This window comes from Humulus lupulus, chromosome 6, assembly GCF_963169125.1.
Source record: "Humulus lupulus chromosome 6, drHumLupu1.1, whole genome shotgun sequence".
In the NCBI taxonomy this organism is placed as follows: Eukaryota; Viridiplantae; Streptophyta; class Magnoliopsida; order Rosales; family Cannabaceae; genus Humulus; species Humulus lupulus.
In genome coordinates, this window is record NC_084798.1 from 2288521 (window position 1) to 2299874 (window position 11354).

Genomic DNA, 11354 nt, shown 5'->3' on the forward strand with positions numbered 1-11354 from the left:
CGTATGCATGTTATAATTCAGTCATAATCAAATATTATTTAACAAAATAATAAATATACCATGAACAAATATTTTTTTTTAGTAAAACCATAAAAATACAACGAACCACCAAAAATATAGAAGTAAATATTTTGATTAAAAATAAATAATTTTAAGTTTACATAGAATATGTCATAGCATTTTATGAAACATAATAATTTTTATGCATATTGTATATATTATAATATATAAATATATAGGCAAGTTTAAATATAGTAAAATTAAAAAATATATATATAAATATAAGAACCACATATACGATTTGAGCATTTTTTCAAACTGCACTCGCACCGCGTACACCCTCAAACCGCACTACACCCTAACACCGTTGTCAGTGTTTTAATCATTTTTTCAAACTCCAATCCGTCAAAGAGTATGCATATATGACATATGCATGAGCTAAACCCTTAATTTAGTGACCGTATTGCATATGTGTTTTAAGCATTTTCCAAACCGCTACTAATAGACTTTAAATAGCAGCCGTACGTGTCTCTCCTATTACCAAATGTTTTAATAATTAAATATTATAATTAATAAAAAAACTCATAATAAAAATTTAATTAACAAAATAATAAATATACAACAAACAAAAAATATTTTTAACAAAATAATAAATATACAATCAAGCAATAAAAAAAATGTGATATAAAAGTAAAGATTTTGATTAAGAAATAATAATTTTAAGTTGAAGTAGAAAATATATATATATATATATACACAATGTGCAAGTATTATTACACTATGTTCGGCAATGATTTTCAATAAGATTTGGGCGTTATTTATAGAGATGGGGATTGTAAAGTGGTGGGACCCACCAGACTACTCTCTCTCTCTTTTCTTTCTCTTTCTTTCTTTTCTCTCCAAAGCAACGCACGGCAAGCTTCAGACCAGCCACCACCGGAGCACCATTTCTAACACGCGCCGGAGCTGAGCTTCCCTGACCGGCGACGACGACAACCCCGAAATTTGGTGACCATCTCTATAAATAACGCCAAATCTTATTGAAAATCACTGCCAGTGACAAGAATGCAAAAACCGTCCCTACTCAACCTGTATTTCTATATTTATATTTTACTCCTTGACTCATATATATTCATAAAAACAGAATTGTTTACAGAAACAGCAAAAAAAAAAAAAAAAAAGAGATGGAGAGAGTTATGATCACACAATGCCTATTACACTTATGGGCCAAAATCAGCTATGACACAACTTGGTGAGAGCTATGAAACAAATCAGCTTGGTGGGAACAATAATCAATTGTGTAATCAAACCAAAAAGGTCTCTTGAAACAGAAAGAGAAGGAAATGGGTAAAATATTGTATTTCCTTAATATGTGCTGAAACAGTACAAGATATATATAGCAATGTTGTCACAGTATATGCGTGACTACAGTACACGTGTACAGACAATTAATAGTGCTAACAAAGCTTAATTACAATAGCTATAATCATGATTTAACATCCCCCCTCAAACTCAATGGGCGGGGCAGTACATTGAGTTTGTTCCGTAATTCCTGAAACCGATGAGTGACAAGAGGCTTTGTTAGACAATCAGCAATCTGGGCAGCAGAGGAAGTGAAGGAGAGTTGAAGTGTCTTATTGGAAACTCTTTCTCGGACAAAATGGTAATCAAGTTCAACATGCTTAGAGCGAGCATGTAGGACTGGATTAGAGGCCAAGTGGAGGGTGCTCATATTATCGCAATGCAAAATGGGAGGCTGAGACAGAGGAAATCCAATCTCAGACAGTAGAGATTCAATCCAACCAACTTCAGCTGCACCATTAGCCATAGCACGATATTCGGATTCCGTACTCGAACGGGACACCACTTTCTGCTTGGAGGAAGACCACGAAACCAGATTGTGACCCAGAAAAATACAATACGCACTAGTGCTACGTCTATCATCTGGACAAGAGGCCCAATCAGCGTCAGTATAGGCATGGAGAGTGTGATCAGTAGTGGGTTGAAGAAAGAGACCAAGGTGCCCAGTGCCACTAATATATCGGAGAACTCGTTTGGCAGCCTTGAGATGTATATCAGTGGGGGAATGCATAAACTGACAGAGCTTATTGACAGGGAAAGCGAGATCAGGCCGTGTGAGTGTGCAGTATTGTAAGGCCCCCACCAAACTTCTATACTCGGTAGGAGAGGAAAGTGGGTCACCATCATGAAGAGACAAAGTGCCTAAAGCAATGGGCGTGGGCAATGGTTTAGAAGAAAGCATACCGGTTTTTGATAAGAGGTCACGAAAGTATTTGGTCTGGCTGAGATACATGCCAGCAGCTGTTCGATGAACTTCTATGCCCAAGAAGAAATGAAGTGGTCCGAGATCCTTCACTGCAAAATGAGAACTCAAATACGTCGTGAGAGCCTCAATGGTGGTGGAGCAAGAACCCGTGATGATGATATCATCCACGTAAACCAGGACGATGAGGGTAAATTTGCTGGTGGCGAAGTAGAAGAGAGATGTGTCGGCCTGAGATGCGCGAAAACCCCATTGGCAAAGGGCAGAACTCAACTTGGTAAACCAGGCCCTAGGTGATTGACGGAGCCCATATAAGGCTTTGGACAGTTTGCAGACATGAGTAGGGTGAGTAGAATCAACAAAACCCTGTGGTTGGCGCATGTAAACAGTCTCGGTAAGGTCACCATGTAAGAAAGCGTTGTGAATGTCAAGTTGTTTGATGTTCCAACCAAAAGAGACAGCAATGCTAAGAACCAAGCGGATGGTGGTGGGTTTGATAACCGGGCTAAAGGTCTCATGGAAGTCAAGACCATGGGTTTGATGATAACCTTTGGCAACAAGGCGGGCCTTATATCGCTCCACAGAGCCATCTGCATGTAGCTTAACTCGAAAGACCCACTTGCAGCCGACAACTTTGGCATCAGGAGGCAGGGGGACTAAGTGCCAAGTACCCTGAGCTTGGAGAGCGGAAAATTCAGCTTGCATGGCATCACACCAAATTTTATGTTTGGAGGCTTCAGTAAATGAAGATGGTTCAACGGGAACTGAAGTGAGAACATGGGAGAAAATGCGTGGTTTAAAAATGCCGGACTTGGCTCGGGTAATCATAGGATGTGAGTTGGTGGGGACAACAACAGGGTTGGGTGAGGGGAGGCAGGGAGAAGGGGAAAGCGGCGGAGGGGAGGTAGGTGTGGGAGTGGGATGGGGCGGAGGAGTAGCTGGGGAGTTGGATGGGGTGGAGGAGGAGTTGAGAGATGGGGAAGGGGGTGCCAGGGAAGAGGGAGATAGAGTAGGTGGAGCTGGTGGGATAAAAGGGAAAGAAGTAACCACACTGATAGGGGCTATGGAAGGGACGGAAAGCTGAGTGGAGGCAAATGGGAACTTTTGCTCATTGAATATAACATGTCTAGAGACATAAATTCGGCCAGAAACAGGGTGCAAGCATAAGTACCCTTTATGATGGCTACTATAACCAAGAAAAGTACAGGAATGAGACCGAAACTCGAGTTTGTGAGCATTATAAGGTCGTAAAAAAGGGAAACACTCACAGCCGAACACACGAAGATGAGTGTAGGTAGGTGGTTTATCATAGAGAAGAGCAAATGGGCTAGCCATATGAAGAACCCGAGTAGGCAGTCTGTTAATGAGATAAACGGCAGTGGTAAATGCATAAGGCCAATATGAGAAGGGGATGGAGGCATGGGCGAGTAAGGCCAGTCCCATTTCTACAACATGACGATTTTTACGCTCGACTCGCCCATTTTGTTGAGGAGTATGTGGGCAAGAGAGTTCATGGAGGATCCCAAATTTGGCAAAGAAGGAAGTGAGAGAACGGAACTCACCGCCCCAATCAGAGCGAACGCGTTTAATTTTAGTCTCAAACTGAGTAGCAATCATAGAATTGAAAGTAACAAAAGCATTGTATGCCTCATCTTTTGAAGTAAGGAGATATAGCCAAGTAAAGCGAGAAAAATCATCAACAAACAGGATAAAATATTTAACACCAGTAATGGATGAAACAGGGGAGGGTCCCCAAAGGTCTGTATGTATTAATTCAAAAGGCTTGGTAGCCCGAGATACAGATAAAGGAAATGAAAGACGATGTGATTTTGCTTGTTGACAAGCATTACAAACGATCAGTGGAGAATTCTTAGAAAATGAAATATTACAAGCAGATAAAATAGAGCTAGTGACAGCTTGAGCTGGGTGACCCAAACGGGAGTGCCAAAGATTGGGATCAGTGGAAGAGGCGAAGAAGAGCTGAAAGGCAGGAGCAGGAGGAGTGGAGAGTGGATGGGAGACTTTGTAGAGACCATTGTCAAGTAGACCCGTGAGGAGAATTCGTTTGGTGACCTGGTGCTTCACAAAGAAACAATGGGGGTAAAATTCAACAAAAGCATCATTATCAGAACATAGTTGGGAGACACTGAGAAGATTTTTGGAGAGAGATGGAGAGTGATAAACAGAAGACAATTTTAAAACAGACTGATAAGCAGGCAGGAAAGCATTACCAACATGGGAGAGAGGAACACCTTTACCATTGCCAATAGTGACTTGGGAAGAGCCAGGAACCGGTTGAACACTCTCAAGTATGTTTAAATCAGGGGTGAAATGATGGGAGGCACCAGAGTCCATGTACCATGCCGGATCAGAATAAGAAAAAGTAGTGGGGTTGGGAGTGGTAGGAGGAGAGGTACCAGCGTGGTGTTGGGAAAGAAAAGCATTGAATGGCCTTTGAACAGAAGGTGGAGGATGATACTGAAGGTTCTGGCGGTGATAGCAAATATTAGCTGTATGCCCCACCTTCAAACAAATTTGACAGCGGGGTCGATTACTCAGAGGTGGACGAGAAGAAGGGTTGGAGGAACGGGACTGGGTAGGGAAAGAGGAAGGGCGGGGAAAAGATTTTGGGTGAGTACCAGGAGATGAGGAAGGGCGAGGTTTGGGTTGGTGCAAAGTGAGGTTGGCGACATTGGCTTGAAGGGAGCTGATGGGGTCAAAGGTATTTTGACGATGGAGGCGAGCTTCATAACTGAGTAACAGGCTATACACTTCCTCCATTGTAGGAGGCACTGAGCGAGCTTGAAGAGGGGTGACATAAGCGTTGTAATCTCGGCCTAAACCGTTCAAGAAATACAGGAGCTGATCCTTAAGAGAGACGGGGTCACCAGCAGAAGCCAAAACGTTGCAGAGACCACGGAACTTGTGGATATAATCAAATGCTGAGAGGCCATCCTTACGGAGAGTTTGAAGTTGGGTCCGAATTTCTGCTAACCGAGAGAGAGAAGTTGCTGCATAGATTTGAGGGGAGGGTTGAGCAGGGTCAAGAACTGGGCAAGATTGGGAGCCATCGATGAACCCCTCTAGTCCATTTGCAATAATAATGTTGAGCATCTGAGTTTGCCATACCACAAAGTTATGTTCAGTAAGTTTCACAGCGATAGGTTGATTGACGGAAGGGAGAGTGGGCAGGGTGGAAGACGAAGAGGAAGTGGGAAGAGATGTGAAAGGGCTGATAATGGGTGAGGCAAAAGTTGGTGAAGGCTGGGGAGCAGGTGGTCCCATCGTGGGCTCTGAGGTACTGGTAATGCTTGTTGCAGACTCCATATGAGCTGTCAATGCTCTGATACCATGAAACAGAAAGAGAAGGAAATGGGTAAAATATTGTATTTCCTTAATATGTGCTGAAACAGTACAAGATATATATAGCAATGTTGTCACAGTATATGCGTGACTACAGTACACGTGTACAGACAATTAATAGTGCTAACAAAGCTTAATTACAATAGCTATAATCATGATTTAACATCTCTCTATATATGGACTCAACACACTCATGATGAACAAGATAATTGTAACACTAGAATTGCTGGAAATAAACATGATTTTTATATTTTAAAAAGGCAAGTACTCAGCTAAGATGATGGTTGTTAATCATGACAACAACCTTGTAACCAACACCAGTCCGGCAAAAGTGGTTTTCAGATTCTGAAAGCTAAAAGGTTTGTGTTTCAAGAAAACAGCTCTGCTCTTCAGAGACTCAGCTTGGAAGCTCAAACGCTTTCCTGTCTTGCAATAAGTAGCGAATGACTCACAGTTGTTGTCTAGAAGATGGTATTCGCCGAAGTCATCATCTCCGATCAGCATTTGGCGAGCTCGCCGGACCACCACTTCCGGGGCGTCGCTTTGGTCAAGGCTGCACGTTCCAATCCTTCTCACCAAGAATTGAAATGGCAAAACGCCATAACCAAACCGGTTGAGACTACTACTTCTACTACTGCTTCCATTTAGGAAACAATCCAAGCAACAAGCCACGACACCTCTCTCAGCTTTTGGTTGGTAATTGCAGATATGGCACCCTCCACTGGCGGGTTCAGTCGGCGAGTGAGAGAGAGATTCCGGCTGTGTTCTTGTGTAGTGGATAACCATATCATTCTCTTCATCATAAATTCCTAAACGTACCAACCAACCAACAACATATATATATAATAAGAGACAAGTGTGTTAGACCAAGAAAAGTATATATATATATGATAACACAATATATAATATTGTAACAGTAACTAACTAACCGTGATGAGCATAAGTGTACCAGGCTCGGTAAGAGAAAATGTGATCTCCAGCTTTCAGATCTTGTCGATCAACACCACACAGTATCCCCATTTCTTATCGATCAACGAATGAATTAGAAGAATGTTCAATTCTGTTTTTATGAATATATATGAGTCAAGGAGTACAATATATATATACGAATTCAGGACACGATTGAGAGACATATAGTACTCCTTGACCTGAATTCTTATGTGGGGTAGTCAAGGACACGATTAAGAGATATATAGACCTGAAAGGCGTCCAACTCAACCTGAAGGAGTACTGTGTACTCAGGACACGATTGAGAGACATACAGTACTCCTTGACCTGAAATCTTATGTGGGGTAGTCAAGGATACGATTGAGAGACAGAGATTCAAGAATGTGGGGTAACCCAAAGGTGAGAGACAGAGATTCTAGAATGTGGGGTAACCCAAAGGTGTCCAACTCAACTTGAATTCGTATATTTATATTGTACTCATTGACATATATGCACTAAATTAAAACTGATTTAATTTACTATCAATCGCCATAACCCTCAATAGCGAGAAGGGTGCACGTGCACTTTAATTTAGTGACCGTCTTGGCACATGTGTTTTAAGATATGAGTAGTATCTTTATTATTATTAATTTTTTTTTAAATAAAAGGATAGTTTTTGTAATTTCATTTTATTTAATTTTTTAACTTTTTTATACTACTTTTTTCATGAAAAAAAAAGCTTATCTTTTCAGTTATTATAAATGGTAGTTTTTAGATTTTTAGATTATTTTATTTTAACTTTTTTATATTACTTTGTATATTATTTTAGGTGTCATTAATAACACATATTTTTATATAAAAAAGATATATAAGTGTAGGTTAAAATTTATTCTACTAGTGAATGTGCCAGAATTTTTTTGAAATTTATGATGCATTTGTTATATATTATTTTGATTAAATATATATATAATTATATTAGTGTTTTGAAAATATTAAAAACTAACCGATTTTTATTCTTAACCAAACTAAACTAATATATATCTATAAAAATTAGAAATAAGATTTCAGTACAGAATGACAAAAATCGTTTACTTTACTCTTTTACCATCTCGCATATTAATCGAGGCTTCATTTTCAGGTGACAATGAACATTAAATGGGAAAGAAATGATGCTTTTTTATGACCAGATATAGATGAAAGACAATGACCATGCAAGTCCAAAAATGGAAATCAACAAATCTAGTGGCACACTGGCTTATAAAGATCGTTTTGAACATAAAATCTTGTGAAACGTTACGAGCTATTAGCTCTCAAATATTCAAAACACAACCATAGCAAATATTCCCAAAACAAAAATGTCATTTGAAAAATAATTAGATCTATTTTTAGGTGCCATCAAACCAACTAAATAAGCATGAAGCAAGAACTGTCATTGGTATTTTAAAATCATTTAAAAAATATCTTTAAAACTTCCTCCTGCCCTCTAAAATCAACCAGTTCTCATAATGATGTGAACTCCAATGTCGGTATCCACACTATCGCTAATCTCCCCAACCTTAAGAGCAAAGGTTGCCGCTTCAAAAGGCTTATGCATTTAACCACGGCCAAATGGACCAGCATGGATAATTTACACTTGGTTAGAACAGGTTAGTTTTTTTATATTATTTTTATATAACTAATTTTATATTAAATTTTTCTTTGGTTATTTTGCAAAAAAAAAAATTTTTGTGATATGAATTGTGTTTATTATTATTATAAAATTTTTTTGCTTATTTTTATATTGTACGTTTCTTTTTTCAAATCCTGTGTAAGGTAACCAGTTACCTGATTGATCTTTGACAATTATGTTAAAAAAAATTCTAGAGCTTGGTTAAATAACATGTACCAGGAAGAGTAACCAGTTACCCTAAAAGGAGTAACCTCTGTCGTAAAGGGGTAACCAGTTACCATAAGAGGGGTGACATGTTACTCTTATTAAATATGAAAAGAAACATCAAATCTGAATGAAAAAGAGGAAGAACACTTCATTAAAAAAAGGAATAAATAACTATGAATTTAGTAACATAGGTAACCAGTTACCATAAATAACCCATAAATATATACACACATCATAACGTGAAGGTAACTAGTTACCCACAGAAATATACACACAAAGAACGTGAATGTAACCAGTTTACCCAGAAATATACATACAAATAACGGGAAGGTAACTAGTTTCCACAAATTTGAAGATAGAAAAAAAAAATCAGATCCACCCCCTTTCCTTTCTCTCCAATCTTCTTCATATAATTTTTACTTATGTTTTATTATGACTATTATAATTTAATTAATTTATTATAACTAAAATTCAAATAATAACTAAAAATAATTTTGAGTAAAAAGTGCCATATAAGATTATTTTCACTTTTAAAATAATAAAAAAATTAAGATTAGTAAAATTAGTCAAAATAATTAAAACTATATTTCTCCTTTACTTTTTTTTTATAAAAACTTATATTTTAAATTGATGAAAATATATAAGTTTTTAATTATTTTTTTATTAATTTTAATAAAACATTTATTAATGTTTAATGGGTTTATACTTTTTTGGACCTTGTGTTTTGTCTCATTACATGTTTGGACTCTGTGTTTTGACAAATTCTTTTTTAGACCCTGTGTTTTGACAAATTCTTTTTTAGACTCAATGTTTTGTAAAATGGTTTAAATAGACCCCTAAACCCAATTTTGATGAGGACAAAATTGAATATAACAACACAGTAATTAGGCAAAATGATTTTGTTTTTATTTTAAATTGTTAGTTTGGATAATTATTTGTAATTTTAGCTCAGAAAACTTTGACCAAAATCGAGTTTAGGGTTCTATTTGAATCATTTTACAAAATACAGAGTCCAAAAAAGTATAAACCCATGTTTAATTTAAAATAGTTATTTCGAGAAAGAAGAAGAAAAAGAAAATAATTTAAAATTTAAAAATAATTAAAATTTATATTTTTCCTTCACATTTTTTTATTATATATCAAAATAATAAAAAAATAGGTATAAAAATGTAACATTTTAAAAACATCGAGTATATTTACTACCGAAAAAAAAATTTAAGCATAAAAATGCAACATTTTGAAGAAATTGAATATATATTTACTGCAAAAAAAAATAGATATAAAAAATGTAACATTTTGAAAATATTATATATTTTAGCCGTTATTTATTTTATAATATATAATATATATATATATATATGTTTGTTAAAAACCTTGTTTTGGTCTAATTTTTCTTTTAATACACTATTATTATACTATGTTTGTATCAAGTATATATACATAGGGTATTTCTCTGTGCGGGCTACATTTTTTTTTTTAAGCTGACATGTGAGAGAGGTAAAGGTGAATTTGTTTATGAAGATTTGAAGTTGAATAAAGGTCAATTTTGAATAAAGGTCAATTTTGAAGTTGAAGATTTGGCTTGTGCTTGTGCTTGTGCACCCTTATAACGCCACGTGGCAAATAAGCTTTATTTTCTTCTAGACTTAAGTCTCCGTTATTCAAAAGCCAACGACTTTATCATTAAAAATGAAAATTAAAATGTAAGATTAATAAAATAAAATAAAAGTGAAGAGCATGATTTTTTTTCATTGACAAACAATAAGACTATATTATATTGATACAAAATCGACAAAAAATGTGCACCTTTATATATATATATATATATATGCAATATTAATTTATATTACTACGAAATATACATGACTTTACTACTTTGTGAAGTTATTAGTATTAATTAATAAAATTCATTCTTAGGACTTTTAACTAACAAAAAAGAAGTCTCTTTGGTTGGAAAACACAGGGCTTCAAGACAAAAGATAGGACTTGTTAATTTAGTCGTTAAAAATCTAGTCACTGATTGTATATATTGTAGCTATTTAGAGCATCCTACAAATTTTTAGAAAATTTCGAATAGTTTACAGTACAAAAAATTAAGTTCAAACATGTTGTTACACGTGTGACTAATTTTTTTTTATGTACGTCAAAAACAGTATGTTTGAACTTAGATTTTAGTACTGTAAACTATTCAGAATTTTCTAAAAATTTGCAAATGCTCTAAATAGCTACAATATACGCGATCATAAAAAAAAATTGCACCGAAAACCATTCATAGATCAAGAAACACTGAAAGCGAAAAGTTCCTGAAATAAATAAATTATCATATATATATATATATATATCTCTTCGTATTTATGAAGTTTTTTTTCTTTCTTTTTAAGCTAAATATTCTCATTAGTACATATAGCCTAATGAAAATTTATTTACTAACAAACCGTTATTGTTGACTCATGGGTTTGTTAACTTTTGTCATATATATAAATATATATATATAAATAAAATAAAAAAATTCAACTTTTCTCACAGTTTAAAAAAAAAAAAATCAATTTTATCAGTCTCCTCCCTCCCATGTCCCCTCACATGTCAGCTTAAAAAAAACTTATTTTCTATTTTTTTGATAAATTATTTTTTATATTTTATATTTTATAAAATATTTTAAATAGGCATCTAAACGTGATTTTGATGAACAAAAAATTGAATATAACAACACAGGTTTTAGTCAGAATGACTGTATTTTTGTTCTGAGTTGTTAGTTTGATGAATTATTTGTGATTTTAGTTCAAAAAACTTTGATCAAAATTGAGTTTAGGGGTCTATTTGAATTATTTTAAAAAATATAAGATCTAAAAAGCAATTTATCAAAACACAGAATCCAAACAAATAATGAGACAAAATACAATATCG